The sequence below is a fragment of the Paroedura picta genome, chromosome 9 (assembly GCF_049243985.1).
Source record: "Paroedura picta isolate Pp20150507F chromosome 9, Ppicta_v3.0, whole genome shotgun sequence".
Taxonomy (NCBI): Eukaryota; Metazoa; Chordata; class Lepidosauria; order Squamata; family Gekkonidae; genus Paroedura; species Paroedura picta.
The window spans coordinates 55,160,532-55,172,712 of NC_135377.1; positions in this window are offsets into that span (position 1 = coordinate 55,160,532).

Below are 12,181 nucleotides of genomic sequence, written 5' to 3' on the forward strand. Positions count from 1 at the left end.
GATCAGAAATTCATTCCTACTTGGTAGAGACACATTTAGACATGTGTCTAAACACTGTTTGAAGTGTTTCATTGGAAACAGTCATCACACCAGGCTTATCTTTGCATTTTCTGCTTGTGCTTTCTGCCTGGCATTTCCTTTCTTCTCTGGGATTAGCAGTGTGATCTAGACAGGACAGTCTTCTAACACGTATCTTTATGTGCTTTAAAGCAGAAAGCAATGAAACAGAAGATTTCTCTCATCCAGAAGCTGCAATGACTGGTCTGTTGAATCAAGGGCCTTTGGCAGAAAGCTAGTTGGCAGCTCTATTTTTGAATGTCTTCTTTCCCCCTTTCCTTTGTAAACTGAATGCCAAAGGTGAAAAAAACCTGGCAAAAAGTCTATGCGATAGTTGTGAATTTGCAAGCAGGAACCAAATTATTCTTTTACAGTAGTAACAAAAGAGAGTTCCAATTTCATCTCTTTTTTCCTATTGTAATAGCTAAGAATGTAGCTGTAGTAAAGTGACTTGTTAATCATATTCTTGTTCTAATTTAGAACAAAACTGTGAATTTCATCTAATGTGTATTGTAGTATAATGACTAGACTTGGGCCGACATAGCTAGCAGAAAATACAAAGCCATGCATTTAAAAATGCTAGAATGCTAGCTATGTTTTCATTCCATGTTGTCACTGGAACTGTTCTCTGTTGAAACATAGCAGCTTCCATTTCATAGCTTTGTCTTCCAGGATTCAAAGATCAAAACCATTTACAGTCCATTATTTATTTATTTGTTAGTTAGTTTGTTTATTTACTTATTTATTTATATTTGCTTTTATTGAATGCCGGTCCCTGACCCTGCCAGCTCGTGACGGTTGCAGTAAAAAATCCATAAAAACAGATAAATTACAACCGTATTGGCAGCAAAATCCAATCAACAGATAAATAATCTGAGCCAATTCCATTAGATTAATATAAACTCTGAGAGTATGTTGTTATGTTTTGACTATAATGAAAGCAGATCAGGAAAAACAAGGTGATTTCATAGTTCTCCACTGGAAGTGTCAGGAGTTCTATGGCTTTCCCAAGGCAAGCTAATTGACAGCCACTTGGCCACTAGCTCCACATTATCCAGTGAGCCTCCATAGCGGAGTGCAAATTTGAAGCTGGGACTCCCAAATATTAGTCTGAATCTAACCACAACATCACGGTGGCTTTTGTGGGATGTCAGCTGTTGTACAGTAGCAAGCAGCCAGACCTGGGTAAGTCATACAAGTAAGTTTTACAAATAACTTGCTGGATGGTAGAGGAACTGGCCCCAAACTGTTAATTTCAAAAAGGCCAAAATTGTCCTGGAAAAAGGGTAGAGGCCTCCTCCTGCTTTTAATATATTTTTTTAAAAAACCAAACACTAGCAGTTCTGGTGTCATAGCCTAGCAATGGCCTCTGGGGGTATGCTTTCTTAAAGACACAGACACTGTTTCTGTCATGGAGGGGAGGGGAATCTTCCCACTTTTGATTTTACAATTCAGATTTTTTTCCTGAAAACCTGGGGCATTTTTTTCAGCTTGGTAGGAAGATCAGTCTTTGCTGCCCCTGGCCCAGTCCCTTATTTCAAATATCAATAGATTGATAATTAGATATATTGAGGGCCATTTCGCACGGCTTCAAAATAGCACAATGGTTGCTAATTGAAAACGCTACTAATTTGGAATAACCCACGACGTCGTAGACAATCTGCAACACTCCTGAAACCGACCCACAAAAAGCGCTTCGTTGTAGCGCTTTCAGGGGAATCCCAAAAAGTGGATTCACCCTCCGGAAAGCGATACACTCCTGCAACCAATCTGCAACAATAGCGATAAAGACCTGTGCGTTAACATTGTTGCGGGTTCTTCAAAGTCCCTCCTCCTGAGCCTGTCCTCCAAACTTCCGGCGAAGCGATCGCCATTTTTTTTCCCCGAGCGAGTGGAGATCAACGCACCGGCGAGCCTCCGTTTAGCCAGTGAGGCTTCCCAGGCTGCAGTCCCTCCTCAGAGCTGTTTACAGCACAAGAAGCCCGCAGAAGCCCGTTTGCTGATGTATTTTCCCTTTATTTTTCACACTGTTTCAGCTGAAAATCGCGCCCGTGAGGGGGGGGAGGGGGGGATTTTTTTTTTCCACTCGGAGGCAGCGTGGCCACGATCAAATGACAGCTCAAACAGAGGCTTCCCCGGCTTCAGTCCCTCCCCTTCAGTCACTAAGCACACACATTTCACACATTCCATTCAGCCGAAAATCGGGCCCGTGAGGGGGGGGGATTTTTTTTTTTTCACTCGGAGATAGCGTGTTAGCGATCAAACGATCAAACGACAGCTCAAACACCCCAGGCAGCTGGATGGGTCTCTCCGTTGCAACGAATCTACCCAGATTCGTTACAATGGGTGTGTTTGTTTTTTTTAAAAAAAAACCTTCCTTAAAGGGAAAGGGGCTGTTTGGGAGCATGCTAACGGCTGCCCATTGGCTGCTTGACGGCCAGGGGCGGGACGAGCTTGGCAATAGCACTTCCTTTCTAGCGATTTCTGCCGAGACCGGAAGCCTGTGGGAAACGCTAAAAAACGCAACTGATTCCACTACAAAGCCAGGTATGCAAAACGACGAATTCCACTATTTTAAATGGCGATTTTTCATTCAGTGACCAATTTGCAACAAAGATCCCCGTGCGAAAAGGCCCTGATGGTACAAGAGCTGATGAGACAAATAAGCAGACAGATGAGAGCCAGTTTGTTATAGTGGTTAAGAGTGTCTAAGATCTAACAGACCAAGGTTTGAATCCCCACTTTGTAAGCAAGGGGCTAGCTGCCCAAGCAGGTCTCTGCCCATGCTGGTTTGGCTGGAAGGATACTGTGGGCAAGGACTAAGTCACCAACCTGGGACCAATCAGCTGGCTGGCAGACATATACCATGCCAGATATCGGGCTTCCTGAATATACTGTTCTGATGCAAAGGATCTTCAGGCAACATGGGAGTGCTTATCAACACCAGTTAAATGTCCAAGAAAGAGAAGGAAGACTCAGAGAAGACTCAGAGAAACCAGTGAACAGAAGGAGCAGCTCAATGGGGAGGTTCTAGAACTGGATGAACCTTTATGCCCTCCATATTTGAGGCCAAGCCAACAGGTAGACAGGCTTCAACTTTGGCACCCCTTCTGGCTCTTTAAGTTCTGTAAGTGTCATGGTGACCCCCCCCCCCCATAGCAGTCCCCTACCTCCTTATTTTTCAGACTTTGAGTGGGTGGGAGTACAGCCCCATATCTCCTTGCTCCACATCACCCACTGATTTTGTGCATCTTGGAGCTTTCAAGGCTTGCAAAAACAATTTCCTTCTGAAGATATATTTATTTGATCTATCATCTTCTAGAAATACATAAAGACAGTATATATGTTTGAAGAGATAAAGCTTTGATTGAAATAATGAACTCCATCTCCTAAAGCAGGGGTCGTCAACCCCCGGTTTGCAGCCCGGTACTGGGCCGCTAAGGCCTCAGTCCCGGGCCGCCAGCAGCCAATGCCTGCCTTCTACCCCCCATAGTGAGAAGCTCGTCAGGCCTGGCTAGCTTCTTGCTGTGGGGGGGGGGGACAGGCAGGCGTGGCCTCCGGCACGCCAGTGGACGCAAACGCGCATGTGCATGGCTACTCTGCACATGCGTGTTAGCTCCACCTGCTGGTGAAAACGCGCATGCATGGCGCCCGGGCTGGCAACTCTCCCCCACACCTGGAGGCGGTCCTCAACCGGAAAATGGTTGGGGACTGCTGTCCTAAAGGATAGATTCAAGTAGGTAGCCATGTTGGTCTAAAGTAGCACAACAAAAATAGAGTCCAATATATCCTTTAAGACCAATAAAGATTTATTCATGGCATGAGCTTTCGAGTGAATGAGTCTGAGGAAGAGTGCATGTACTCGAAAGCTTACGCCTTGAATAAATCTTTGAGAAATCCTGAAAGTGGCAAGATTGTGCAGAACATGATTGGGAAGTATAGTTGTATACATGCCTACCCAGAATCCCTCCCCTTCCCAACCCCCCCAGGCCCATCACAGGCCATTTTCAAGGGGGGGGGAGTTGATATGACCATATCCTTATCCATTGTTGCTCCTCTATATATTTATGAAACAGCCTGGGGGATGGGACATGTCTGGCTGTCCAAGTTAGAATAGGGCCAATCAGGGTGCAGCCAGCTTTGCCCTGATAGGCCCTAATCCTGCAGCTCCCGCCCTTCATCCCTGGACTCTATCCTCTTTGCTATCAGATGCCTCAGTGCCTGGAGCCAGCAGCAGGTAAGGGGAGAGGGCCCTGGGCAAAGGCTCATGGTGGAGGGCTTGCCAACGAGGGCCTCTTGGCCTGCTAGGCTAGGCCTGCTGATTAGGGTCTCCCGGGCTTCTGACTGCCTGCTAAGGAGCTCTGTCCCGGCCCTGCTAGTGAGCTGCCCAGCCCCCGCCCGCCCCATTTGATCTGGCTGCGAAATGCAGCCTACAGCTACCTTAAGCTTCCTGGCAAGGGGCCAGGGGAGGGGTCCCTTTCAAGGCCTGTTCTTAGGAATAGGCCTTGAAGATAATATGATCATAACACAATAAATGTTTAACAAATTTATATATATAATATATATATAATTAACTCCAATCCATGGGAAACCCTTCCAGGGTTTCATGAGACCTTGGTTGACAAAGCCTGCTATAGGCTCTTGATGAATAGCTGAGAACTGACATTGCGATTTTCAACTTAGGCTGTAATATCAATGAAGAAAATATAAAGCAAATAATGGATAAAATTCAGAATTGGGCAACCAGTCACCAGTAGTCATTTTATTGCAGTTAAACTTTGCTGATAGATTGTCTGTAAATTCTCTGTACCTTCCTTAACATACTCCAAAAGGGATCTCACACATTATAGGAATGCAGTTAGGGTACTGCATTTTAAGATCACTTCTTTCCACTGTAACATTTAAAAACACTGTTGTGTATGAGAACACATATGCATTTGAGTTGTTTTTCTTCACATTATACCTTCTTTTTCTGAGTCAACATAAATTTAATAATCTGAGAAGGAAGGAATACACATGGAATAGTGTTGAAACTTTTGGACTTGGCTTGGTCCTGAGTCCCTTCAGAGAAATAGAACTGCAAAAAAAAAAAAAAACCCAAAAAAAACCCAGAGTGCTTGAAAGTATGCAGTTATTCACTACCTTTGTGGATAAGGCACAAATCCAGACTCGCAGTACCTTGAGGTTTCAAAGAAAGAATCTTTACTGGGGAAGGTTATTTACAAATATGTATCATATTCATCTGTATCAGTCTCCTTACTGAAGCAGAGTCCAAAAGCTTAAATGGTAGTTACAACAGACACATATTAGAAGTAGGCTAAGCTACAAGCAGACTACATCCCACACATCAGCAGATGGAGAACACTGAGAGCCTTAATGGCTGCACCTTGCTTCTGCAAAGGGACATGGAGCTTCTTCTTCCTGAAGAAGGGGGATGTTGGCTTTGGCTGGCTGTAACAAAGGGAGTTCTCAGACCATGTGTTGGGGTTTCTCCACTGCTCATGGCTGCAATCCCTGCACTGACCAGCCAGCACCACTAGTGAGCACACAGGTGCAGTTTAGCTGCTTAACCAGCTTTAAAAAAATTGATTTCACCTAATTACTTGCTGATTGTAATTCCAACAAATATGAATATTCCTGAGTAAGTATATGAATGCATATTCACTTCAGACTAGAATACATACATATATAAGCACTAATGGGACAATCCCTACTAATACACAGAAGTAAACACCATTTTATTCAGTAGGGTTTAGTCCCAGGGAATATTCATAGAATTGCTAATTGTTGCTGTGGGATGGTAGGTGAATTTCCTCCAGGCCAGGCTGGATTCTGGAGATTTTTGGTAGAGGGATAACTTGGGCGTGAAATTTGGGGTCACTGTGGGTGGGAGGGTAGTTGTGAGTTCCTGCATTGTGCAAGGGGTTGGACTAGATGACCCTGGAAGTCCCTTCCAACTCTATGATTCTATGAAAGTGTTCATGGATTCCAGACTAGGGTTGTGTGTGGCGGCGTCCGAATTTGCTATTCCAGGCCGACGCAGCCAGCGCCATGACATGGGGGGAGGTGCGGGTCCCATTATGCAACTCAGCGCACACATGCAGGTGAAGAGCTCCTGAGCGTGTGCGCCAAGTTGCGCTCTGGCACCCATGCCTCCCCCCCTGCAGTGCGGCGCTGGCTGTGTCAGCCTGGAATGGCTGATTCAGCCGCTGCATTCACAAACCTATTCCAGACTAAGAATCCATGTGCAATATGCTGTTAGGAACCGAGATCCTTGGGATGACAGAAGAGAGCTCTTGTGTGGCTTGTGTGATTTGTGACATGTTGGAGGTGGTACCAGCTGTCTGGCTGGTATGTTTGCTGAATAAGTGATTTCTGAAAACCACTGAACAAAGCTGACAGTGAGATGACAATTTCCCCCTCCTCTCTCTAACGGGAGAAATAAGTGTAAACCATTTTATCTCTCATGTTTAACAAAGTATCTTACTGTGCTTTAATGCAACACTATGACTTTGGAATCTCTCTCCATCACAGGGTAGAGTGAACATATTTGCTATTAATTTTAATACCAGAATAAAAGCAGGGATGTTTTTACTGTTGTAATGTATTAATTATGTGCACATTACATGTGCTCAGTGTAATACAAAACAGAAATATAAATTCTCAGCTCTGAAGAGTGTGCAACATTTCCCCAGAAAGCAATGCAAATATGCAATATTTTATGCATGAACAAGTTTTATGGTCCACTTTCTCCCACCGTATACAGAACCGTTTGCCTAAGCTCGGTAGACAGCAAGGAACAAATGTTCTCATCTTCCCAGCCAATGGAGGGCCTGCAAGTAGAATTGTTGCTAATTTTATTAATTCACATCAAGGATCAACTCAGTTCCAAAGCAATGTATGAAAAGAGCTTATCTTAATTTGATAGCCAGAGTGGTGGCATATAAGGGTCTTTCTCATTGCAATAACTGGCAGTTTTACGGGTGACTCAAGCATAGCATGGCTTTATACTAATTTTCTGATTTTTTCTTAAACTGCTGCTCTTCTGTGTTAGCAGGTTATTGGATGGCCTTGTTGTTTCTGCTGTGAGGGCCTAAAATATTGTAGACCCTGCTGTGAGGGTCTAAAATATTGTAACCAAAATTATGTATGAACAGTTCTGGATTTTTAGACTCTGCATGTTCACATTATTTATATCCTGGGTTCAACCATTTAATTATATTAGCACCGTTCAGGTTTCATTCCTTGACAAATCATAATTCAGTGGTTTTCTTCAGATCTAACAGAGGTCATCTCCACCTGATATAAACTATAATCACCCACTTGTATTGATCTGCAGACACATCCCAAAAACAGTAGTCATGTAACACATTTTATTAGGACCAGCTAAAATATAACAATAATGTGTGCATCACAAAAATCACATGAAAGCTTCAGAGCTCATCCCTAGGCGAGACATCAAAACAACTCCAAAAAACAAAGAGTGAAAGGGGAGAAGAAAATGTTGTTAGATTTACAGACAATCCCTCTCTGCAAGCAAGCTCGGGGCACTTTACAAAACATTCATAATCAAAATTTAAAACATCCTTCAAAGGATCCGCCGGCTCGACATGATCAAAGCCGATACAGGGATGACCATGAACCAACTAAAAGAAGCAGTCAGAGACAGGGGCGCATGGCAAAGACTTTCCTATAGAATCGCTGTGGGTCGGACACAACTGAATGGATAACATCATCATCACAACTGGGTGTCTTAGAACCATTAAAACCACCCCTGTGATTTCCCAATAAGACTAGCTTGAATTCAGTCATCAAAGAATTCAGCTAACGATTTTTAAACAAAAACAAAATGCAAATGTGACACTTTTTTCAGTTTCTTATTTCTATTTCTGTATCTGGCCTGTATTCTGTATCTGTATCTTCACTTTCCATTTCGATGCAAAATGCATTTTAATTATATAATGGTGGTGTGACTTTCCTTCCTGTTAATGGATGTGTTTCTGTACTGATAATTTACCAAGCTGTTCTTGCAGGTTTGATGTGTATGTGCATGTGTTAAAGATTCTAATTTTTATGAAAAATTATGTCACATACCATGAGTCAGCAGTATGCTTATGTAAAGGAGTAAGCTGTCACATTCACCCTAATATAACCACGATGACAACTTTACATGCTAAGTAGTTAATTCATCAGAAGTATTGTTTTCTTGTACGACAAATAATTTTCTGTATCTTTTCAAAAGGCTTTGGGATTTTTCCCTGTGTTCTGACAAATGGTAAATTCTGAGATTCTTGTCCCACCCTAGCTGCAAGTCTCATTCTAATCTGACCATACCAAGGATATAACTGAGGAGTTATAATATGTGTGTGTGTGTGTGTGTGTATGTGTATGTATATGTATATATTAAAAGATGCAACAGACCTGATCAAAGGATTCCTTCATCCTTCAGCCTCAACCAGTGGAGAACTTTCTTTGCCATAACCTAAGTACTATAAAAGTATTCCTACAGTTTACATAACATCCCCCTGACTCCATAAGACCATTAAAAGGTATTGGACTTCTACAAAAACTAGTATATTACTTGGGGACTCCCAACTAAGCATCAAAACTGAACCTTGAAGCCCTGGATAAATGTAGCTGTGGGAAATAACATTAAGGTATGCGTATACTGAGCACCTTGAAGAACAAAGTCACATAGAAAGCAAGAAGCATTGTGTATTCTTATATAAACTAGGGCAAACAAAATTCTGGCCACAAAACTTACAAATATTTCTCAGTCTCCTCAAAACACAGAATTTCATAGCAACCTAAAAGAAACAAGCCAAAGTTCTAATCATGCAACATTTGTGTGTATGCATGTGCTTGTGAGCAGGGAATCTCCCTGAACTGGCATCACTTCCCTGAACTGGTCTTCCACATCTTCTATTGATTTCTTGTCCCTAAACTTCTCCAAGCATTACGGTTAATCAGATTTCACCTATAGCATCCATGGCTAGGAATTCCTTCCCTCTTATAGGCCCATTATGCTCAGAGTGGAAAGTCTGCATTCGGGGTGGAATGGTGGCGGCTAAAATCACCAATTATGCACGCTGCAGGCGGCAACCGGGTGCAGAGTCAACTTATGCCGCCGAAAAAGCCTCATTAGCGAGATGCGGAAGAAGGTGGAGCTTCCTGGGACCGGGGCGCAACCAGAAGCGGCTCCGGAGTAGCCCTGTGCATAATCGGATACTCTGGGTTTTGCCGCCGTTGTGTTCCGTCCCGTGCATAATTGGTTTGCTTCGCTTCTTCCTCCTCCTCGTTCTCCATGCCACCGTTTCAGCGGCCGTGCATAATAGGCCATAGTGAAAATCCCCTTTATCCCGCTGATCCTTTGGATCCCTTTTGAGGCACCTATGCACCTATTTCTTCATTCCAATCTGGTTTCTCTGTAATAGGTCTTATGCAGCAGGGTTTTCCAGTTGGTGCACCATGCATTCCTGCCTGATTATTTTTCTGATGTCCCTTGTTTGTTTGATTTTTGTTGTTCTGCGCAGATTTTCTACCATTCTGGGTTCGGCATGAATTCTGTGCACTGTTTTCCCAGATTTTTAAAGAGTGGATATACAATGATTACTCCTATTTATCCACTCCAAAGCTGGAGTATTTTCATGCATAAATGTCAGATTTCTCCCCCCCCCACACACACACACCTTCCCAGTGAACTTGGACTGGGATGCCAGTCCTCCACTCCTAACTGCCCATTTTGTGAAATATGTCTGCCCACCTTCTTCTCTCCTGCTCAAATCTTTGAGACTTCTATCTTTATTCATAAATAAAAATTATGAGGTACACAATTCAGTTCACAGCTTGCAAAGAGGCTCCCATTTCTTGGTGGGGATGAAGCTGGACAGACAGCTTGCTTGCTCAGCAGGCTCCAGTTTCCTTTCCCCTGACTCAGATGAAGAGTTGGTTCTTATTTGACATTTTTCTCTACCCAAAGGAGTCTCAAAGTGTCTCACAATCTCCTTCCCTTTCCTCTCCCCACAACAGACACCCTGTGAGGTAGGTGACACTGAGGCCTATTATGCACGGAGTGGAAGGTCCACTTTTGGGGTGGAATGGCGGCGGCTAAAATCACCAATTATGCACGCCACAGGTGACAACCGGGCGCAGAGTCAACGTATGCCGCCGAAAAAGCTGCGTTAGCGAAATGCAGAAGAAAGTGGAGCTTCCCGGGCTACTAGGGCACAACCATAGTGGCTCCATATTGGCCGCGTGCATAATCGGCTGCTCTGGGTTTTGCCGCCGTTGCGTTCCATCCCGTGTGTTTGCGGTTTGCTTCACTTCTTCCTCCTCCGCGTTCTCCATGCTGCCATTTCAGCAGCCGTGCATAATAGGCCTGAGAGAGCCTTGATTTTACTGTTTGGTCAGAACAGCTCTATCAGTGCTGTGGGGAGCCCAAGGTCACCCTTGCATGTGGGGGAGCATGTGGTTGCATGTGGGGGAGCATGTGGGGGAGCACGTAATCAAACCCAGCTCACCAGATTAGAAGTCCATGCTCCTAACCACTACACCAACCACTACACATACCCTTTCCCCCTCCCTCCCTCTCATACTGTGCTAACCCACATCAAAATGGCCCATCTGCCTTTTGAGGCCATGTTTTCTGAATTATTCCATTGTCATTCAGCATCTTGTTTAATTAATATCTCTGTGTTAAGCCTATCACAAACAGCTGCCTCAGGGAAGACAATTGGATGAAAGGCTCTCCAGAGCAGCACATAAAAATTCTTCTCAAAATCTGACAATGTTATCAATTGACCATCAGCGGTCAGTGTTAGCAGACTAGACAGAGGATAGAGAATTCTGAGCAGCAGCGGAAAAAAAATATCCATGGCATAGATCATTGTGTAGTGCAGTCCTCTGCAGATGACTAGGTCCTATGTTTGATTCCTGCTGTGTGGGCCACCTACATCATGGTTTCACAACCAAGGTTTCATAAAATCCTAGGGTTTCTTGTTGGCTTTGGAACGGTTTCCTGAATGGGTGGGAGTTAATTTTATATATATCTTTTAAGTATTTTAAGTATTTATTGGGTGATATGACTATATATGGTCATGTCGACCAGCCAGTGATGGGACTGGAGGAGTTGGGAAGGGGAGGAACCCTGGGTGGGCATGCTTTCCAACCATATTCTCCATGACTGTGCCACTTCTGGGTTTTTTCAAAGCCTGAAGAATATTTCAGGGGTTTCTCAATAGTCAAAAAAAGAAAAGCTCATCTACATTTCCCCTTGCTTTCTTTACCACTTTTGCTTCTGAAAACCTTCATGTCTGTGTCAGATTATTGTAGCTTGATTATTATTTTTAGACTTCCTTATAACATTTGGTTAAGATCAAATCTTAGCATTTACAACTGTACTTTAAATCTTAGCATTTACAACTAGATTAGTGGTCATCATGCCCTGTTGGTGGATGTGCATGGATTATAAAAATAAACAGACTGTAGAGAAATGAATCACATGTGCAGAACTGTATGCTGCTCACCAAGGTGGGGGAACAGAATGGGCCCTGCAGTTATATGTTACAAAAATAAGTCTGTTCTAGCTTTACAGCCATTTTAAAAATGTGAGCTTTTCATAAGCAAAAAAATGTGAACTGAATCATCCAGAATCTCATGCAGAACTTAGAAAGGTAAAGGATGTGTGTGTGGTTTTGCCAGTTCTGTGATGGAAAATATGTACCGGCAAAAGGCAGAATCAAACTAACAACCTTTCCATTTCTAGCCTTCTTCCCTCCCACCTAAACCACCAAACAAGCTATGAGTTACCTCAGAAATATACCATGTAAAGTTTTTATTTTCTTTTTTAAACAAAAAACAGAGAACTGAGGCTTTTGCTGCCTTGTAGACTGACAGGATGGGAAGAGAGGGGGATGGATACGATAACCTGTAATAGACTATATCCTATGAATGGGTAAGAGGGCAACCAAAACATTAAACACATTGCAACTTTGTACAGGATTGGGTGTGGGGGGGTGATCAGCGAGAACTGACACCAGAGAGTAAACACACCCACTTCGTGTGCATGTAAACATAAACATGCCCATTGCTAACTGGATCAATTGGAAAATTCATTAAAAATGCT